This window comes from Aythya marila (genome assembly GCF_965140915.1).
Source record: "Aythya marila genome assembly, chromosome: 9".
NCBI lineage: Eukaryota > Metazoa > Chordata > Aves > Anseriformes > Anatidae > Aythya > Aythya marila.
In genome coordinates, this window is record NC_139050.1 from 16,009,328 (window position 1) to 16,030,991 (window position 21,664).

At 46.7% G+C, this 21,664-nt stretch overlaps 1 protein-coding gene across 6 annotated transcripts in view; it reads right to left on the minus strand.

Moving 5' to 3' along the window:
• LPP (LIM domain containing preferred translocation partner in lipoma) overlaps positions 1-2,640 on the minus strand; it is a 331,358-nt gene extending 328,718 nt beyond the window's left edge. For 4 of the 6 annotated variants that reach the window (XM_082767515.1, XM_082767511.1, XM_082767512.1 and 1 more), the window contains exon 1: positions 2,296-2,370. The gene's annotated coding sequence lies outside the window, so the exon portion shown is untranslated. Of the gene's footprint in view, positions 1-2,295; positions 2,385-2,556 lie in introns of those variants that run through there. The other 2 variants (XM_082767516.1, XM_082767513.1) reach the window with 2 other exon arrangements.
• Between the last annotated feature and the right edge of the window lie 19,024 nt (positions 2,641-21,664).

Consider the following 21,664-nt stretch of genomic DNA (forward strand, 5'->3'; position numbering starts at 1 on the left):
TTGCTGGTGTGCACTGGTTTCACGTGAGATTGTACCAGCAGTGATTCATCGCAGTTTGGGCCTGTACCTATAGAAGCTGCCATGAGATAATGTTTTAGCTTCACTTCCCTGGACATGTCCCCAGTTTACACACAGGAACTTATGGAGCAGACTACAAGGGACACACACCTCTGATAGGGACTCCTGGACAGCAGGACTGCTGGCACCATGGGATGCCCCCAGGGCCTCCATTGAGCACATGGGGCGGGCCTGGCCTTTGGAAAGCAGGCCTAAAAAACTACCCACACGCCTTCTGGGCACAAGGAGCTCATTTCACAGCCCAACCAAGTCACCTCATGCCTTCTACCCATGACCAGGCACCAGCCAAGAGGCGCCCAAAAAGTCTACGCCAACCTTCAGCTCCACTCAGGGCCTCCAGCACCAGGGTGGCAGAAGAGCCTACGAGGTGCAGCAGGCACCTGATGCTGGAAGAGCTGCCAATGCCATCACCAAGAGGGATTTAGCACTGCCACCATCCCAGAGCAGGTACAACATTCAATCATTAAAGGGCGGCAGGGCTGAAGGCAACCCCACCATTTTGCAGGGCAAGACAGCAAAGGTAGGAGCTCGCTGCTGGGTGGCTCTAGAGCCACCACCCAAACCGTCACCCATAGACAGCCTGTCCCATTAGGGAAAGACCCTCCAACAATGTCCGAGGAACTGAAATAGGGGAATAACAGCGCTAAAAAACTCAGGAGCAATGGGATGAAGTGTCACGGGTGAGGTGAACGGGATGAAGTATCAGCAGGAAATACAGTAGGCCAATAGGCAGAGAGAAGTTTTACACAATACATTTTAACCTCAGACGGAAACATTTCCTGAGGGAAAACCCATCTCCTGGAGCATTATTTAGCCTTGTTTGGCCTAGTCCTGCTGCAGCAAGGGTGGGGAGAACCAGAAAGTCCCTTGCATCCCAAGCCTGCTGTGCTGTGCAGCAGGCTTGGCTGCATGCAGGACAGCGAGCCACATTTTCCAGTGTGAACAACTGCGTTGGTAACATTAGATGAGATGTTGTGTCCTGTTCTCTGGCTCCAGGTGTTCCTCTGCCTTCCTCAGGTCCCATATTGGCCATCACTTGTTGGGCCACCACCTGCTGTATGACTCCCAGGTGCACAGGGACTCCCTGCTCTCTCTCGGATTTGGTCCCTAAAATCACTCCTGGAAAGTACAAGCACAGACTCTACAGGAAAGTAGGTCCCAGAAGGAAAGAATCTCTCAGATCTAGAGCACTTCCCAAAACTGGAGACTCCTGTGCAAGAGCTCACACTCCACATGGGTCAAAACCACTTTCTGCACATGGGCCAAGGCATTGTGGATGCATAGGAAGATGCATCAGCAAGTCTGGAGGTTCCCACAAACTCTTAATACTTCGTGTAACCAAGTCACCTGGGTCAGAGACAGATACCAGACAGGAACCCAACGCCAAAACCAAACAGCTGGGCCAAGAAACCACCTCACCCAGGTGCAGAAATCAAAGAGAAACAAACCAGAAGGCAACGCAACCCAACCGTGGGGCCATGCTGCACCTGGAGGTACAGTAGCCAGCGCAATTAGAGCGGGAGCTTTCTCCATCAACACCTCCTACTCCGGAGCACTGCCTTCTCCCAAGCACAGCCCCAGGGCGTGGAGATCACTCCCCGAACAATGGCAGGAATCAGATTTGTCTGTCTGAAAGGGGAGGGCAAAAATTCAATGGGGGAGGGAGGGAAACAAAAAAAAAAAAAAAAAAATTTTCAAAAAAAAAAAAAAAAAGAAAAGCCCTGGGTGACGTAAGGGTGTGGGAAATTTCTACGTAACTTACCTGTTGGGGAAGGGTGGGCCTCCCCCGGGTGTATAAAAAGCTGCTGGGGCTTTGCTCAACTTATTATTTACCAGCGGGGGTCGGGCCGGGCCAGGTGCCCGCTCGGGGGCAGCGCCACCCCCGTGTGTCCCCCCCCCCCGGGCCAGGTGCACCTGCGGGCGGCAGGACCCGGGCTGGGGGCTCCGGGGGGGCACCGGGACCAGCACCGAGGAGCTCTCCCCACCCTCCCCCGGCCCACCCCGGGAGCTGCTCCCACCCCAGCGCCGTGCTCGCCCCGGGTATGGAGGGGGGGCACCGGGGAGGAGCCAGCCGCGGCCACCCCCCCCCCTCCCCACCACGACTTCTTCCCCAGCTCCGGCCGGGGGCTGCAGCTGCTGCCCAGCTGCCTCGGCGGGGCGGGGGGGGGGAGAGGCGAAGAAGAAGGGAAGGGGGCAAGTTATTATTCGCAACGATACCTCGGGGGGGGAGGAGGAGGAGGAGGAGGAGGAGGAGGAAGAGGCGGCGGAGGCGAGCGCGGCGGCGGCGGCGGGAGGAGGCGGCGGGGGTGGACCCCGGGGCGGGGCTGGGGCCGGGGGGGGGCGCCCGGGGCCGCCCCTCTCCGCCCTCCTCTTCCTCCTCCTCCTCCTCTTCCTCTTCCCCCGGCCTCTTTCAGCCCCTCTACCCACCCCCCCAAACCCCAATCCGGCATCCCCAGCACCCCCCAGGCACCCCCTTACCTCCCCTCTGGGCGTTGGAGGTGGGCTGGGAGCTCCGAGGGACGCCCCCCGAAACAAAAAGCGAAAGCGGCCGCCGCTGCCTCCCGCCCCGCCGGGCTGCTGAGCTCTGCCCGGGGCTGACGTCAAGGCCCCAAAATTCCTGCCTTTCCCCGCAGGCACATTTGGCCATGTAAGGGCTGGGGCCGGGGTTGGGGCGGCGGCAGCCACCGGCACCGACCCCTGCCAGCATCGCCCTAAAACTCGGGGTGGGGAGCCCCCAAAAATCCCCTCGCTGTACCCCCAGCCCCGCGGGATGCTGGTGGTATTCAACTTTTTTTTTTTTTTTTTTTTCCCCCGGAGAAAAAAAGTTGCTGTGCTTTTTTATTTATTTTTTTCCCTCGATTTTTCCTCTCTTCTTCCCCAAGCCACGTTAAAAAGCTTTGTGGGGAGGGATGGGATGCTGGGGGTTACCATACAGGGTCCTGCCCTGCTCGGAGATTCAACACAAAACCTGGCGAGCACGCTGAGGAGAAGGGGGGAAGGGAAGCTGCATTTTCTAATCTCTCCGTTTCGTGGCTGTTTATAAGGACTGCAATTAAAATAATTCCGATTTTGAGTGTGATCGTTTTTATAAGGGACTGCTACCCCTGGCACAGCGAGGTTGGGTCTCCACAGTTTTTCAGCCTGGCTTGCCCTGAAGAGCAGGGGAAGGCAGAAGGGTTACGCTGCGTTCAGGCGGCCGAGGGGAGAGCTGCCAAGCCTTACTCATTTGGAAAGAGATCTCTGGATGAGTTCTTAAGCGCTCCAAATGTATTTCGCTTTGACAATAAAGGGCTCTGCTGTGTACTTTCAGAAGATGTTTACAATCTTGCCCCATTACCAGCTTTAATGTCCGCAGTCGCTGCTTAAGAGCCCCAGGAGGGAAAGTTTGAGCCTAAGGACCCAAAAAAGGACGTTAAGTGCCTAAAAGACTCGAGAAGCTGAAGATTGGAGTTCTGATCCAGCCTCCCCCGCCCTTCCCTGGCTGCTGAAGCATCTAAAACAAGGAAGGATGGACCCGCACACTCTGGCAGATCAGAGACCCCAGAAGCTGCTGCTGCATCCTTAGGGGCACCCCTTCCCCAGCAGGCCCCACAGCACAGGAACTGTGACATATCCCACATTCAGCCCTTGCTGCAAACGATCTGTCTGTGGTTTATTTGGTGTCCTGCGCTGGCCCCCTGCACCAGGGGTGCTAAATTCCTGCAGAGGGACAGGGAGGACTGCTGAGGCCAGATGCCATCGTGCAGCTAAATCCGTGCGAGCCTTTCAGTCCCATCACAGAAGTTTTCTAAGCACTGTGACTAGAAATACCTCAGCCTTGCCCTAGCCGCCTACCCCGTGTTTAAACCCTACTGAGATCCAACACCAAAGCAGAATAGCATATGAGTCACTAGGGCCCCATGCTGTAGGTGTACCTAGAGTGCCAATAACGCTGCGAGCGTGGCCTGTTGTGAAAGACAAACGTGGCTGCTTCCTAAAGCACTGCTGGGCAAGGCTGGAGCACTGGCACTGGCTGCATGGCCAAAGGCTTTGCCCAAGGCCCTGCAGGCCTGGCTTCAGTTCCTACCCAGGGGATGCTACAGCTCAAGTATCTCCTTCCAGACCACCAGGCTGCAAGGCCATGCTCCTTCATCACACTGCGAGGAATGCTCCTGATGGTATTTTCTGCTGCAGAGGTCAGGGAGCCATCACGAGGGACTTGCTGGCACTAATGGCTGTCAGTCTCAGCGCAGTGTGGCTCTCGCCAGAGTCCTGATTTGTAGTGCTCCGGAGAAGTGGATTTACAGAGGAATTGTTGCGATTTTTTTTTTTAATTATTATTATTATTCTCCTTGAAATCCTCTTTTGCAAATCTGCAACAGTCCTTGTGTTCTATCAACTGGTATCTAGGGGAAGCGGCTGAAAACTAAAAGAAAACTGTTTGGCCCAAGATGAGAGACAAGTGTTCTCCAGTTAGTATTTCAGAGAAAACCAGTGGTCAAATATTTTCCTTGTCCCCTATCCAACAATTATTGCTTCTTTATCCATCAAGCTTATGCAATTTTCCAGTCGCGTTAGCAGAAGAGAGGATACTTTGCACGTCCATAGCAGCCTCCTTTGAATGATCTCAACAATTTTAAGCTTTGGGCCTCCAAAGTATGAGATAGTACTCCCACTACCTCCGTTTTGCAGGTAGGTGAGCTGTGACTAATCCTCTGCAGCACAGCGGTGGAAGTTTGATTCCCAGCCCATTACCCTTGTAACATGCAGCCCAGAACGGTCACTGCCTTGTCAAGCACTGTGTGAATTTTCTATTTTTTCAATTTCCTATAATGACCAATATCATACATTTTGGAAATGAAAGTAGAAACTTCAAGGTGTTGAGCCTGGCTGTGAAAATCTACTCTTTGCCTGGAAAGAATCAAAAATACTGGCAACGTGCGATCATTCCTTTGGTAATATCTACCGCACCCTGCACCATAGCAGCAAAATGAATTAAACAGCAAAAGACTGAAATGCCTTACATTGCATAGGCCACTCAGGAGGCAGTAATACAAGAGTCAGCATGGGCCAATATTAATTCAAGGAAATGAAGTTTTTTAGTGGTTAAGGTACATGACTTGAAGCCTGGAAAACTGGCCTCTGTTCCTACTTTTCCTGTGTTGTATGACTTCAGACCAGTCCACCTTCCTGTGTCTCCAGAAGCCCTTATAAGCCCAAAGCACGCCTGCAGGCTCTGTACTGCACTTATCCTGTGTAAGAAAGGATATAGCACGACCAGCCTGAAGTAAAACCTCCCACCAGATTATTTGCAAAGGGATTCTGAACAAAGTTTTCAGAAATCAGCAGATGAAACCTCATTTTTCAGAGTCTGGGTCTCTCCTTCTTGGTGAGATTCTAGATGCAAAATCATCAAAAAACAACAACAATCGCACGCACAAAAACCCAAACAAACAAAAATAAAACACAGGATTGGAAGAGCTCTTGGGAATCCATAGTAATTCATCCCTCGCACCATAAAGATGGAGCAGCTTTGCCTAAATCATACTTGCCAGATGGTCACCTGGTCTGCTCATAAGGATATCTCCAGGATCCGTTCCAGTGCTTCACAGTTAGAAAAGCTTTCCTTATCTCTAACCTAAGTCATTTTTGCTGCAATTCAACTCTTAATCAGATGAAATCGTGGGGATCTGACGTGTTCCCTCGCGAGCAACAATTCCAGAACAACAGGAAAGTCGCCCACCTGGTGAACTAATCCTTCCGTGGGTAAAAGCCAGAAAGGCTGGAAAACACACTAAGTGTGTGTTTCTTAGGAGAGTTGCCGCCTAATTTCCAGACAAAGATCAGATCCAATTAGCCCTAGATCAACCGGAGACTCCTCTGCCCCAAACAACAGCACTTTTCACCCACCTTGCCACGAGGATGCCTCTTCCCATCAAGACACGCTGTGGTGGTGCATTTGACCCTTCAGTCTCCAGAGGGTGTTCTTGGAAGCACATGCCAAATGTGAGTTCACAGCAATAGCATTCCTGTGGTAGTGGGGAAGGAATGAGGAAACACCAGCATGGATGCTAGACAGAGAGGAAAGAAAACACTCAACCTGCAAGCCTGAATTCATTTCTAACCAGGGTGCACGCTCCTGATTTAGAGATACATGCATGTTTGTTGCCTGGTAAAGGGAATCTAGGAATAGCAGTGGGCCAAGTTTTGTCATTCTCCATTTTGCAGGTATGTTTGCATCCAGACAGGAATGCAAGGCATGTGCTGGGCAGGCATTAGGATGTCATAGATCACTGACAGTGATCGAGTCTGGGCCAGAGCCCCGAGGGAATTCTCACTGACGGGGAAATACAATTTCCAACAACCCCTCCTTAACTTTTCATTAGTGTATCAGAGATAGCACCCATTATCAAACCCTTCTGCATCTCTGTACGCATCTTTCAGTTGCACATGGTTCACCAAACTCCCCATTTTACCTGCCAATTAGTCCTAATTAATTCCATGTCATTTTACTCTTGGCTAAGATAAGCTTTGGGTAGCTCAGGCCCTTCCTATCGTCTTTCAGAAATGTATCAGCCCCTCTGCAGTCACTTCAGGCTTTGCTCCCAGCTCTGCTCCATAGCTGTCTGCTCTAACTGTGCAGCACTTGAAAAGAATGGTAAAGCTTTGTAAAACTGCTAAATCCCATCACTGAAAATGGCAGTGGAGCAATGTGCCAGTGTAGCATACTTAATTTTAAGGACATACTTAAATCCAATTTGAGTCCAGTGAGATTTTAGCTTAGGTTTAAGTGTTCTGTTGAACAGGGGTGGATTTAAGGATTGAAGTGTTTTGCTAGACTGGATCTTTGGTTAATGAAGAAGGAGGGTTGCTAGTGCCTAGAAGAAAGAGCTGCCTAGCACTCTGGGTCCACAGGCAAGCCGTAATACTGCTAGTCCCTGTTGCTTGACCATTTTTCTAATGAAATGTGATGAAATTAGCAGATGCAATTAGTAAAGTTGACCATTTCACTAAGAATCCTCACTCTCTGGGCCTCAGTTTAGTGGGGAAATTGGGGGGGGGGGGGGGTGGAAGTAAGTTTATAGTATCTCATCAGAGTAATGTGATATAATTAAAGCAAAAGTCACTAGACTTTGTATTTGCACCATCTGGTATCTTGCATGGTATCTTGCTAACGGTGAATGTCTCATGTCCAGATTTTAGCAGTAAAATCATGAGTGCTTTGTTTTACAAGACAATTGGTCAAATTCTTTAAGGAATTTACACTGAATACTGAGTACCCCAGCTTTAAAAGAAATGTTCGTGGTGACAAATAATTTGGGGGACATTTTTGCATAGGCTCTGACCTCCCTGTTGAGAATCAAAGCAAAAATATTGAATGTACTAAGCAGATGTCTTCTCCTAGTGACAGCAAGATGAGCAGAGACAGCTGGTTAGAAGAACAACAACAACAAAAACACATCATCATTCCTGCTTTGGCTCCAAAAAATCTTGGACTTGTTGTCAAGGAAGAAAGCTATGTATGTAAGACGCCAAGAAAGAGACAAATATTATTGAATCTGGTAGCATTTTAGTGAATGTGCTGGAAATAACTTAAGTAGGAAGAAAAACTGGATGCGCTCCATTGTTTATTAAAAGAATGCCTTTTCTTATTTCCACGGGGACCTATAGCCCATGTAGTCATTAACACATTTACAAAATGTATATTTTAAATACGTTGCCTCACTCATCAGTCTTGTGGGCTCTACTAAAGTAGAGTTCCAGCACATAAAAATATGTACAGCCACATAAATATATCTGCAAGCTAGAGGTGCCAACTGTGAATTTCACATGTAACTCAGTCAGGGAAGATGGGTGTAGTACAGAGACAGCTAGAGAAATCAGAAATATTAGGAAGGGCATTCCCCCTAGTGAAAAATGAGAAGGAGAAGGAGAATTCTAGATGAAAATCTGAGCTGTGGTGAATAACATATCAAAGAGTTGTTTGACAAGACCGCAGAATAAACCAGTGACCTTCTGGCCTCCCTGCACAAGAGTAGCATAGTCTTTCCCTTGATGATTTTCACACGAACAAAACTTGAACTCTCCGCTTGGCTCCTGGACAGCTCCGCTTCCCTAAGCTTTGGACACACTTGAGGTAAGAACTACAGGATCAATGGGAAGAGTTTAAGAAATCAAAAGCTGTGCAGTTTGGCTAACACCAAAGATGAATGACTTGAGGTGGATGTTCCAGGATGTCCCACATTCCACACCATAAATTGTTGCCTTGTGCAACAGCAAAGGTCTGGATTTGCTGACTCAAGAGGCCTCTTCCATGGAATGCATCTAAATCCTTAGCCATCTCCTACAAAAGTCCTAAATAGTTTAAAGCCTCAAAGAAGCAAAGAGTTTAAGATGGTATAAGGAATGAAGGGTGTGACCAATTTGACTGACTAGCTTCTAAACAAAGAACAACGAAGGTGGACAGCCAAAAGGAAAGTGCTGGGTCTCCAGTTCTTGGTTGCCAGCTTTGCCCATTCTCAGCTTAGCAAGTAGATGACCTGTATACCATCATTTCCATTGTAGGAAATCACGGTTAAGTATCCTGCTCTGCAGCAGAGCAGCTGTGGGACTTTGGGAAAGTTGTAGATTGAGCTAAGCTGGAAAGAGCTCCCTCCATTTGCCAATATCTTTGAGAGTCTGGAAACTTTCCCGTCTCTACTGTGACAAAACCAGTTCTCAACAAAGCACAAAAAGCACACAATGAAAAACAAATCAGAGTGCCAGAACCTACTGAAGATCACCATTCTGCTTTAATTTCCTGTCTTGCTAGCCTCAGCTCCAAGGCCTGACCTGCAGTCTCCCAGCCACCCCAATAATTACCATGCCACAATGGAGGACCATCTTGGCCAGGAATTCCATTCTGATGCCAAGAAAACGATTCCTAGAGTGTCTTGCTGAAATGGATACATTCCCACATACAGAACACGAAAGGAATCATGTGTGACAAACATTTTCTAATGAGAAACATTTATCCAACATGCTCCTCCCCAGTGACTCTGGAGCTTTGTGCCTCAGTGCACCATCTATAAAAAGACAACTGTACTTCCAAGTCTTTGGGAGAATAAACTTAGATAATAACCTTGCTACCTCCATCAATTACTCTACGATCTCCATATACCTCATAGAACATAAATATACACGTAGACCAAATTAAGGCCCATTATAACCCACGTGCTTAACCTTGACCAACAGCATCTCTGGCCAAAGGCTGCTCCATCTGCTCCATTCTTCTGTGGGACATGGAGGCGATGCAGCGTGCCCCAGCAGCCCTGGACTCAGCTGTCCCCAGGAATTTGGATCACCAAGGAGCCAGCCCAGCCCTGCTGCCAGTGAGGTGACAGATCCCTGGCACTGGAGCTACACTCGAGCTGCTCATGAGCTGCTTGCGGCTGGAGAGGAATGTCTGCAGAGAGCTAAACCAGATTGCTCATAGATCTCTTCCAAATGGCTCGCCTCTAATCTAGCAGACAATTTGAGAGTAAATGTGAACTGGGAGCAACATCTTTACCCCTGCTGAAGTGTAGCAACCTGACAGGAAACACAAGAACATTGAGTTTATGCACAGATATTTGGAGTTGGCTGCACAGGAGAAACCTTGGAATCTCGCTGGTCCCTTGAGAAGTGCAGAAAATGCCAGACCCTCTTATGCATAGTCTTTCCCCTCTTGTAGGACACGTCTGCTTCAGTTATCTGTTGGGTGCTATGGACCCACAACAGCCATGGCAGCTGCAGGAGCACAGTCATGGCCCAAGCAAGGGCTGGCACTCCAGACGGAGCTTGGGAACATGAAGCAATATGCTTACAAATATCTGTTCAGCACAGACCTTTTAGAAAGGGACAAATGGTTTCAGAACTTCAAGAAGGCTGAAAGCAGTTTGACATCACCCATGTTTTTCAGGTCCACACCTACCACAGGGGGGGGAAAAAGAGTTTTTCAGTTGGTATTTCCATTATCCTGCCCACATTTCAGCCAATCGGCGCTAGCATTTGCAGAAAATCTGGACACCCATCTCACGTGTTCAACATCTCACTCTTCCAAGCGTGGGCTGAAAAATGCCACTTTTCTCCACTATTAAATCAAAAGCTGGCTACACCCATGTGTCAGCTGTTTACCACTCTCTGTCCCCTCCCTTTGGGCAGCTGACCAGGGATAATGACCTATACCCTTGAAGTATTTGTTTTATTTAGTATTACGGAGCAGGAGGGTTGAAGGCAACAAGCAACCTAAGAATATAACCATTCCCACCCTATCTTATTACAATGAGAAAGATCAGTTTGTCTCTTTGCTTGCAGGAACACAGCAAAACCAGTCATCTCAACTCTTTGTGGCCAAGACTTTATCTGGGCTCTTTCCTGCTCTGTCTTTAGCCTAACCAGACTGGAGCCTTCCAGTTCAGACCATTCACTCCCGCTTTACTTTTGGGTGTGAACAACAAACTGCTTGGTTTTGCCTTATCTGTGTTGGCGCTGCTCCAGAGATGCCTATGTGAGGTGGCCACTCCGCACAAGTGGTACCAACAGAGAAGCCAAACGTCGCAAGGAAGCATTTGAAAGTGCTGAGACACTGTCACAGCCACCCAAAGAATTGCACCAGTTGACACTGCTGGTGTTGAGCCCCAACTGCAAGCTTTGCAGGAGGATCTGGGAATGGTACACGCCCTGTGTCAAGCCTCACCCCATGATGAGACAGGCAGGCAAATGAGAAAAATAGGGCCCTGGCCCCTTCCTGTGATTAGATCATTATAATGGGTAAATATTTTCCTAGATAGAGAGCTGAGATAAGGAACTTCTGATGTCTGAAATGGAATTTGAACAAGACTCAGAAGGACTATCCCTACCTTGTAGTTCTTTGTAACATGCTTTTATCAACTGAATGCCTTCTTCCCCCAAATACCTGGGAAATTAAGTGGGAACTTGTTAATAGCTAAAGGTGAAGACATAGATCTCATGGAATAATTTTTTATTGAAGAACCATAGCTCAGTTTTAGTCAGCAGTGAGATCAGTCACCAGGAAATATATCGAAGTGATTTAGAAATAGGTATCAAGGGTTAATTCCCTGACAACATTACAGCTCTACACCATTCAGTCTAAATATTTACTGAGGAGTAAAGAAAAGCATCTGAGTTGTAGAGTCCCAGAGATTGGCTTAGTGAAGTCTATAATGAGAGCCTGTTGCAGCACATAAAAATTATTGTGATTAGAAAAGAAAAAATTAAATCGGTGCTCTTGTGCTATAGCAAAGAATGATTAGTCATTCCTCGTTCCTTTCTCCACATTATTCATGATTTTTCAACCTCTGCTATATCCTCTCCCTTGGTGTCGCAATCCCCCTCTGACCTTTCTCAGAGTTTGGGGGCTTTTGCATCAGAGATGTTGGTTTACGAGCCTCCTTAGTGGCAGGTTGTCTTTGAGGAACAAGTCTGACTTAAACCTCACTTAATATCCAAGAATGTTCTCCGGTATTTGACCTCTTCGTGGCTGAAACAATATTCTTCACACAATAACCTTGGTGTTTCAAAGCTGTGACCAACACCTGTGGAGTTTCCAAACAAATGGGCTCAGCGTTCCTTGATGCACTTCTAGTTACTGATCCCATGTTTGATTGCTTTGTAATTATACTTGTAAAACATGCTATGGGGTTACACATAGGGGAAAAAAAAAATAAATCATATTTCAGAATGGTAGGGGATTTATGGGAGCTGCAAGACAAAGAAAAACCCACCTTTCTTTCTTCATTGTTTTCCTTGGAAGCCAGCCACCAAAGTTTCCTTGTCAGTAATACAGGGGTTTGTAAATAGAACAAAGAGCTTCCTCACACCGAGGCTCATTATATAACCCCAGTGAAGTCATGGTGTGTCTTCACATGCAGTTCCCTTGAACTTTGCATCTTGCTCCTCCTGAGAACAGTCTTGCATGCCAGCTTGAACAGATGTGGTTTCCTTTAGGAAAAGTTTTCTGTTAGGGTCATTCTGACTTCCCTTTCAGAGCTTTCCAGCTTCATGTGCTCTTTGCTCAGGGGATTACTGCAGTGACCACTTGCTCCATGTGCTACTGTTAAGCTTCTCCTCACCTGCTGGCTGAGCTGAATGAATGCCGAAATCTCTGTTCTGCAGAAAAACCTGACATTTCATGTTTTCCTGAATTGAACCGGAAAGTTGCCATTTCCTTTGAACCCAAATTCTGAGAAACGTCATTTCAGAAAGAGCAAAATGGCCTTACTGCAGCCTTTTGTTTGGGTGTTATTGACATGTAGTCAAACAAGACTTGAGCTAGTCTAAAATGCCTCAGGTTCCAAGGGCTCCCCAATGCACCGGGGCAGCGCCCACTGTCCTGAAGACATCTAGGGGGGCATGGACCCTCTGCTGAGGGTGTTCTGCTGGACAGACAAAGTCAGGAAACACGGCTGGAGATGTGACACTGAGCCAGGTGGAGTTTTATCTCGACCCATGTAAATATTCTAGACTTGTTTCCACCTCAATGCCACCAGTCCACCAATATACTCTAAGCTTGTAAGTATCTAATTCTTGTTTTCTGGCCTCGCTGAAAGCAAAGGCTTTTACCATATCTCACTGAAGATATAATTCAAAGAGAGTTGTAGAAGCTGATATTTCCAACATACTGCGTGCCTATCAAGTGAAAAGTGCAGCTTTAAGAAGTTTTAACTTTAATCAGGACACAAGGTTGTGCAGACCCCTATATTTAAATACCAGCACATCTGTTCTTTCAGCTTTGGTTGGTTAGAAAAGTTTTCAAGTGAACAAGAATAAGACATTCTATGGCTGATAAAGAGCATCAAATGAAAAAGTTCACGCTGGTTGAACTAAGCTAAGATAAGCTTGTGTGTAGGCAGCTCTGAAGCAGCAACAATATAGCAGGAAAAACAGCCCTACCCTGTGAACAAATGAGAAAAACAAAACAAAGAAAACAATGGGGGAAAAGCTGCTTCTACCTGGCCTTCATGGAAAAAAAAAAATTGAGAGAAAAACAAAAAACAACGGGGGGAATAAACAAAAACACACTTCAAGACTGGAATCTCATCAGAGTCAAAGTCAGTGTAACTCCTGTATCACAACAGTTTGCAGGTCTAATAGATACAAAGCTGTTCCTTCACCCGAAAACCAAACACAGAAGTCACGGAAACCCATCATGCCAATTCTGTGGCTGCTTTCCGGAGCAGAATCTCTTTAAATGTCAATGTTCCCTTTGTTCTGTTCACCCTTTATAATGAATCTATCATCTGTTTGGTAAAAGATCCAATGAAATATGTAATAAGGTTATCTCACCATCTCTGTCTATTGTAAAGCCATATCTGCTCTTCCACTCATTAATTATTGTCTTCCATTTCCTGTGTCAGGTCTAAATTAGAAAATAAAGACTCAAGACTTACGAGCTTAACAACTTACCATACATCAGCTGAGCTGTTTTAACTCTCCATGCATTCCCTCTTAGCCCATAATAAACAAAACCAGTGTGACTTTGCAGTGCGTAGGCTTGCAATCTATGCAATTTAGCTTAACTATCTTGTAGTGTCAGCTAAGCTGACAGTGATAGTTACCATGGCTAAGCTGATATTCAGTCCTCATATTGCAAGACTTTGTCTTAAAATCTTGGGAGCAGAGCTCTACCACTACATCCAGAAAACTACAATGATTTATGTGCTGCCAAAATATGCTGAAAGAAAGAGAGAAAGAACAGAAAATAAAGAAAAAACAGAAAGGAAAGAACAGAAAGAGAGAGAAAGAAGGAGAAAAAAAAAAAGAAAAAAAAAAAGGAAGGGAAGGGAAAGCATATAATTACATGATTATCAGTCAATGCCCCTTGGTTTGCAGTTTTTAAAGCAAGAACTGCTCAAACTTTGGATCAAGAAGCGAAGCAATCTATTTCTGAAGTGCAAACAGGGAAAAGTTATATGAGTCTTCTAGCAATTTCAGGCAAATATATCACAGAAGCAGCATGCTTAGGCTTTTTACTGTGCATCTGTCTGAGGTTTCCAGTAAGATTTCCCTGATATATAGTAAGAGTCAAAACTCTAATCTGTTTTAACTCTTTTTTATTGTCTCTGCAGCACTAACTTTGAAAAATGGCCTCGTCCCCAAAGAACTGCACACAGTCCGTGTAGGGAAGCTGTTAAAATAAATGCATTACATAAAAATATTGCAGGGAAACTCAGCTCTGAGGGTTTGGGAGCCACAACATACAGATATAAAACAGAACAGCAGAAGTATGAGTGGAGGTCAGAGGCAGAGAACAAGGGAAGTCCCCTGTCTGGCAGTTGTTGCACATGATCTCTGGAATCAGCAATTCCTACTCTGCCTTCTCAGGGCTGCAATGTTTTAATAAATGGCTCTGCTTATGTTAATGTCCTTCTGCCTTCCTCCTCACTGACCTCAATGCGCATGGAGCTGATTCATAAAGTTTCTTCTTTTTCTGTATTTGAGTGCTTTCTGGAGACCTTTTTTGTACTGTTCTGCCTGCGGGATGTCTAGCTGATTTATAGAGACTCAGACACAGCCGAGCATTGCGTTGGCCGCCCTACCTGAATATTGTATTTCCTACACACCGTGTTCCTATCTCTGTCTACCACAGTCTGATTTTAGATAATCTGTACGTTGTTCAAAGAAGAGAGTGTACTTTCTCCCTCCCAGAAAAGCTCCTGAGATACTCTGGAGTAAAAAGGTGCTTTTCCACTTGTCTTCCTTGCAGAGCAGTGATATTTGTCTAGACACCGATTGTGGAAACTCAGGCAAAGAATAATGTGCGGATGAGAACATGATTCAGTCGTGGAAAAAAACAGACAAATCCCAGGTTGCCTCAAAAGGTTGAATCACAAATAAGATGGCAAAAAGATCTAAGAACACAGGAGATGACAGAGGAGCTCAGCTTGGCGTTTGTCTGTTAATTCCAGCAGAATATGCAGATTCCACCCTCATGACACCACTGCATCATCTCACCTCATCAGTGCCTCATGACGCAACCCCTTTCTGTAGCGTTGAGTCAGCATCGCTGTGCGATCTCATCTTGGTCATGCAAGCTGGGAGAAAGGCTGTCCGAAGAGGGAGAAAGCTGTGACCGACCTATCCAAAGGTCCCCGGGGGGATTTAAATACTCGTGGTCATTTCACAAACACTCCTCCCAGGGAATAACATGGGCTTAAAAAACTTTAATGGATGGGACATAAAATGACACAGCACTGTGCTACAGGGGAGCTCACACAGCAGGTAGAAGGGTAATAAATATCATGGGTTGAAATGAAGGACCAAAAAATGCCTGCACTTAACTCTTGGAGCTCCAAAAGAAGTTGCAAAGGACATTTTCCCTGAAGTGACCGGTAGGACTGATTCTGCTTGCACAGCTCTGCTAGAGGCCTGGAACTGAGAGAAGTTTTCTTACAGCATCAAACTCAGTGTGGAGCAGCAAGCCTCTGCTCCCCCAGCCAACAAAAGCTGTTCCCTATTTTGACCAAAACATTGAAAGAATCTAAAAACTCATGCAAGAGTCCACTTCCAAGAGGCGACGTAAAGAGTAGCTTTATGCTAGAAGAAACCCAGCCACACACAGATTAAAATACTGGGCCACTAGCCCTGAGTCTGATCTTAGACAATCCCTGAGGCTTAAACACAAGTCTAAAAATGCACCATGGCACACCGAGCTGTGCACTTCTGTAATACCACAGTCAGAGTAAGAGCTCTTCCTGGAAGCACCAGTTCCAAATACCTGATCCCAGTCAGAGGCCAGGTGCTTCTTGTCGTATTTGCACATACTAGTCCCTTTTGTTGGGGGATTTAGGTCACAAGAGCGTAGGAAAGGCAGCTCTGAATCACCTGGCTTTTGCACGTGTTGCCTACACATTGTGCAAAGGTTTCTGAACTCAGCCTCCTTTCAAGACACACCCTTTGTTTGTTACTTTCTCTTAGGGCTTTTTCGCAACCCCATCCACTGCCAACATAAACAAGGTTTCAACATCTTCCTCCAATCTGTCTTGCTCCGCTCTGCTCTAAATGTCAACCGGCAACATAGCGCTGTTCACTTGCTTAATTGGGCAAAATACTTGCCATTGCAACCCCGTGCCGTGACTCCCTCCGGGAGAAAGTTTCTTGGGAATTACAAATGACAGGACCTGCAATTCCGTGTTAGTCACATTGCTACCAGATACCAAGAGCCTTGCGCAGGTAGGACTGCGGCTGGCACTGCTGAGCAGCTGTCAAACCTCTGCAGCACACTGGGGAAGGCGAGGAAGAGAAACGGTGAAGGACTGCGATGGCTGGTAGTTGTTTCTGCAGTTATAGTGCTTTCTACTGCTTTCACCCTGTGCATCAAGTGCAGGGGAGACAAGATGCTGCCATCTGAAAGCATCAGCTCAGCTGGCATGAAACAAACTGTGGGACGTGCTTCCATTCCTAATAACTGGGATAACTGGGGTAGGTGCCCTCTCACTCAAGGGACTCAGTGGGTTGGACCTGATGATCTCTCGAGGTCCCTTCCCAACCCCTACAATTCTGTGATTCTGTGTGACACCACAATAAATGCTCTGAGACCAGTGTCTGCAAGCAGCTAGGAGACACAGCCACCACAGAGACCTTCTTCATTCCCAAGTATTGTCCACAGCAGCAAGCAGACATAATGCACTGAACAGGGCACATCTAGCAAGCCCAGGAGCATGGAGGGTTGTGCTGTGCCTACACTTGGCCACTCGACACGGCCCGTGGAGCTAAAAGATTAGCACGGCTGCCCCAGGACTCCCTGCGCACGGTGTTTAATGTATGTTTGCATCTGTCCACGTTTTTGGCAGGGCCTGCTGCGTGTCTCAGAGGGAGCTATCCTGTGCGTGGGCTGGGACAACATCCTGTTATGCTCGCAGGCGACAGGCACACACCATGCCGGACTGTCATCAGCCTCCTGAGCCTCTGCCCAGCCCGAAGCCCGTCTGTGGGCGGTGCTGCTCACCGGCTGAAGGCGGTTGCTTTTATCAGCAACCTTGATCACGGGGATTTTCTCTTATTCCATGCTCTAGCTTCCTCCAGCCTTGGATTTGCATAAAATCCTGGGTTAAGACTAGTCTGATCCCAGGATGAGAACGTTGCATCATGCCCGGCAAACCATCCCAAACTGGCACTCGACTGGGTGTAACTGCACTGGAAACAAAACCGTGCAGGGACAACTTGAGTTTTCCTTAGAAATAGGAGGTGCTTGCTTTGTAGATCAGACCTCTGCATGCCGTACCGGATTGTGGTGGCAACTCCCAGCCAAGTCTCTATTTGTTTGCAGCCCGTGTTGCCACAGCAGCCAGGTGCTTTCCATGTTCAGTCCCCAGTGCTGCAGTGAGAACCATGCCCAGCCTCCAGGGGCTGCCACCAGCTACTGAATAATACGAACATGCTGACCTTGGTGATGGAAGGCAGCATCTTGCTTTCTCTATGTGCTCCCTAGCCAGCAGCAGCTGCAGAGAAACAGAGAAGTCCCATGGCGTAGCTAAAAGTATGAATTCAAGTCTTGTTGGACACGCTGGTGGATACTCCTGGTTGCAAAAGGTATCATTCAGACCAAGGAGTTAAAGATAACAGGTTGCAGCAGTACCCATGATACTTTCTGAGGGGTTGTGCTCTACAGGAAGGTGCCTGATGGGCTTTTCTAGGTCCTACTTTGCTAAGCCCAAATACATGTTTACAGAGTTGGGGGTGATCATCCAGGCAGCGTTCACAACTCTCAAGTTTTTCTCTGGGTAAAATAACAGAGCAAAACCAAGGTTGAGCAACACCATGTGTTCAATATAAAAACCACCCTCTATCCTGTTCACCTTTCCATTGTCACCGTATGGCCGAGAAGATGGCTCAAGCTTTTTCCTTGCTGAGTGCCAGATTCACCTGCTGCAAGCTGCTTTGACAAAGCATGGACACAGATGGACTATCAGAGGATGTAACATCAACACGAGGTTGTGAATGACACTGGGCTACAGACTGCCCCACGGCCTGAAATCCCTCAAAGCAGTGCTGATCTACTCGTAATACCTATATTATCTTGCTGTAATATAAAAAGATATACTTCCTGCTAAAAATGGCATGCTCCCCTTGCCAGCTAGACGCAATCTAGATCTGTCTTTGTCATTACAGTATCCAGTACCTGGCAAGCCAACAGCTGACAAACTCTGAAACTGAAGACAGAAATATGACAAGCGGAATGGTGCTGGTTGGATCCGAGGTGCTTGTACACACAGGGAAATCACTCATCCACTGCCATGAACCATCCTGCAGCTCACAGCTGGACCAAAGGGGTTCATCCTCGGCCTTTCACTCACTGCTGTCATTAGCTGGAAATGTTTTTTCAGACATTGTAGTATACCCAGGCTCAGCCAAGATGTCACATCATGAAACCGAGTGTGCAGTCATATTGGTGGGAGAAAACTCCAGTGCTTTGTGTCAACAGTGCTCAAAAACCAAGAGCTCCTGCACCCAAGAAATAAAATACCCCATCCTTTGCCCAGTTACAAGCAATGCATCAGCTCTGTCTCATGCCAAAATATCCATTCCCCAACACCACAGTGACCAAAACGAAAGGAAAGAAGTCTGCAGATTGCAGTCTTAAACCAGAAATGAGACTGAAATTGTGATTGCAAACACCGTAGGAGCTTTCCCACCTTGCTGCTGAGATTATTTATTTATTTGTATGTGATTTCAGTAAAGATTTTACTTTATTGAGAAGTTTTCTGTTTGGGGATGTTTTTGTCCTGATGACAATATTGGATCATGCCAGACCTCCACCTGCGCATCTCACTTGCACAGCTGCAGCCCCACCTTTCTCCTAAGAAACACCGAGAGCATTCCTCCTTGTAGAGGAAGAGAGTGAGCTCTTTGCCCAGAACAACAGAGGAGCCTGCCTTCCTGGTAGCAAAAGCCTTTTCATATAAACACCCAGAAAAGAAGACAAGTTGGTGACAATTCGTGCTTGTACCACCAAGCAAATGAAGCAAGCTAAGAAAAGAGTTTAATGGCTAGTGTGAAGGCAGTGTATAATAATAAAAAAAAATAAAGAATATTTATCAGTGCATTCCCTCTGAGAACCAGGTTAACTGTAGTTAAACTTTTCTAGCCCCATTTAAAAAGTAATCTACATTTAGGTAAACTGAGTCAGAGATTTTTCAGTTGGCGCAAATACATGGCAAAGCAAAGACTCCCATCTCCCACTACTTACTTCATACTCCTAGATGCCAACCTTCCTTCTCCAGGAGGACAAAAAGAGAAGTTGGCTCTAGAAAATATAGCCAGTGTTTACATTTTATTGATCTATGGACATTGCCGTTGGCCTCAACATGACAACAGTGCAGCAAAGAGAGCCTTTCATTTGCCTGTGCTTGGCAGAAAGTGTCTTTCTTTGGTTACTCAGCTGAAGTTGACAAGTTGCCCAGTATTTTTATTATCAGTTTGTCAGCTCTATCTCACTACTGCCCTCTTAATTTATTATTTTGCATTTCAAAATCACAGGTGTGACTCATTGCGCAGCCAGAGGTTATAATGAAGTGTCCCACTCATATTTTAGCTCACCCTTTGTTCAAGACAATGCGGATTGCAGAAGGTTTCTGAGGAGGTAAGAGGATTGCAAAAGAGACGAAGACTCTTCTTTTATCTAACCAACGTGTGGGCAGTGAAACTACCTGATATGAAACCGGCTGGGTGCAAAGGTGGGCACGGAGGTTCATTTGTCATTATTGTGAGGGCTGAGACTCAGAAGATAGAGCAGCTGTAACTGAAGATAGGCAACCAAACACAAATCACCTCACCTTGAGGATGAGGCCAGCAAGGGAATCCTAGGATAATACACACCTCTCAGGATTGCCTCTACTCTTTAGTTTCCAGTAGGACAGAAGATGAAAACCAAGCAGACAGTCGCTTTTCAATTAGCAAGTCTTATCATCCCCATCCTATGATTTAAATCAAGAAGTGACATTAAACACAAGATTTTGAACTGTTTGTTCTGCCAGCATTGTGCAATTAAGCATCTTGTTGCATTAGAGTTTTTGAAATACGAAAATATGTTTTGTAGCATAAAATGACGCAGCCATCTTCTACGGTGCTGGCAGAAGAGAAGATGGAGCACGTGGAAAGAGCATCTTGCTATTGACTCTGAAAAATGTTGTGGAAATCATGGTATGAATCAAGAGATTGTCTATATGAAAAATTGGTAGGAATGCTTCCTGTTACCTGTTCCTCTGCTTAGCTCATGCTAAGAGAAGAGACCCTTTTATCCCTGAAGAGTCGTCTCCAAACCCAGAACTATTCTGAATTAATTTGCTCTTTTAATTGGCTTCTGAATGGAGCTGGCCCCCACAGCAGAGATGCTGGTTTCACCCTACGTGCATGCAAACCGCACAAACTTGAGAAGGCACAACCACAATTTGTTCATAACAGTGAGCTTCCAAAGTCACCCTCCACAGTGTCCTGGCAAGTCTTATCGCCCTTCCCAGGGGACAAGATGCATGTCCTGTTGCCAGAGTACCCAGAGCAGTGACAAGCAGGGGCAGAGCTGTTAGCAACACTCAGTTTCTTTAAGGCTGCAACAGAGAGCACGCAGTCTGCTCTATCTTACTAGAGGGGAAAACTGCGACTCAAAGGCTGTCCAGTGGCAACAGGGAAAACTACACCAAGAGCACTTGTTCAGCTCTGCCATATCCAATTTCTGTCAAGTATAGAATAATAGCTATCCAGCGAGCTGGGACATGCTCTACCAGCATCAATAGAGTTGTGCTTCAGAGCATCCCTCGAGGTAGCAGAGAATTATCCCTATTTTATAAATGAGGTAACTCAGGTACAGGGATTAAAGCCAAAATGTTCCAACCTGGCTGCCTACTGCTAGGTACCTACACCCATATTTACGCAACTTATGTGGCCTGATTTTCAGAAGGGCAGGGCAATGAAAATTTTGGCCTGAGGGATTTGTTCACACACAGTTTACTGGTAACAACGCCCAGGATGGAAGGCTGGTCTCTGCTACCTGTCTTACTCCTTAACCACTAAAAACATCCTTTCTGCCACTAGCCAGAAGCTGGCAAAAGTCCCTGCTGTCCCCATTCACCATGCATGAGCTCGGAATGAGCAATGCAGACTCGCTGTCTACATACTCACAATGAGAGACTTGGAAAGAGCAGCAGCAGGAGTAAAATTCTTGCTATTTCTTTGCTCCCCTCTCTGCTCTTTGGACCTTGAGCAACTTTGCTTGCAGTGCTTAGCTAAACCAGCATGTCTGGTGTGCAAACTTCTGTTCTGTCCCACGTGCCATCTTCCTCCTCTCCTCCCCATGCATCACGTCCTTGTCAAGGCACCTGTAGTGCCACAGCACAGGTCCAGTGCAGAACCAGTTGCACAGAGCAGTAGGAAAAGGGGAAATCCAGCCACATGAACTTCTGAACTGCTCACGCACAAAAGCACCAACAGGAGTAAGCTGATCCCAGTGTCTCATCACCTTCCTCTTGCAGTCTCTTTCTGGGCTTTAACTGAGCTTCAAAACGTGCTGTGGTTTATGGGGAAATCTTAAGTAGTAAGAAAGCTTAGGAAAAATATTCCACTGCACCAACAA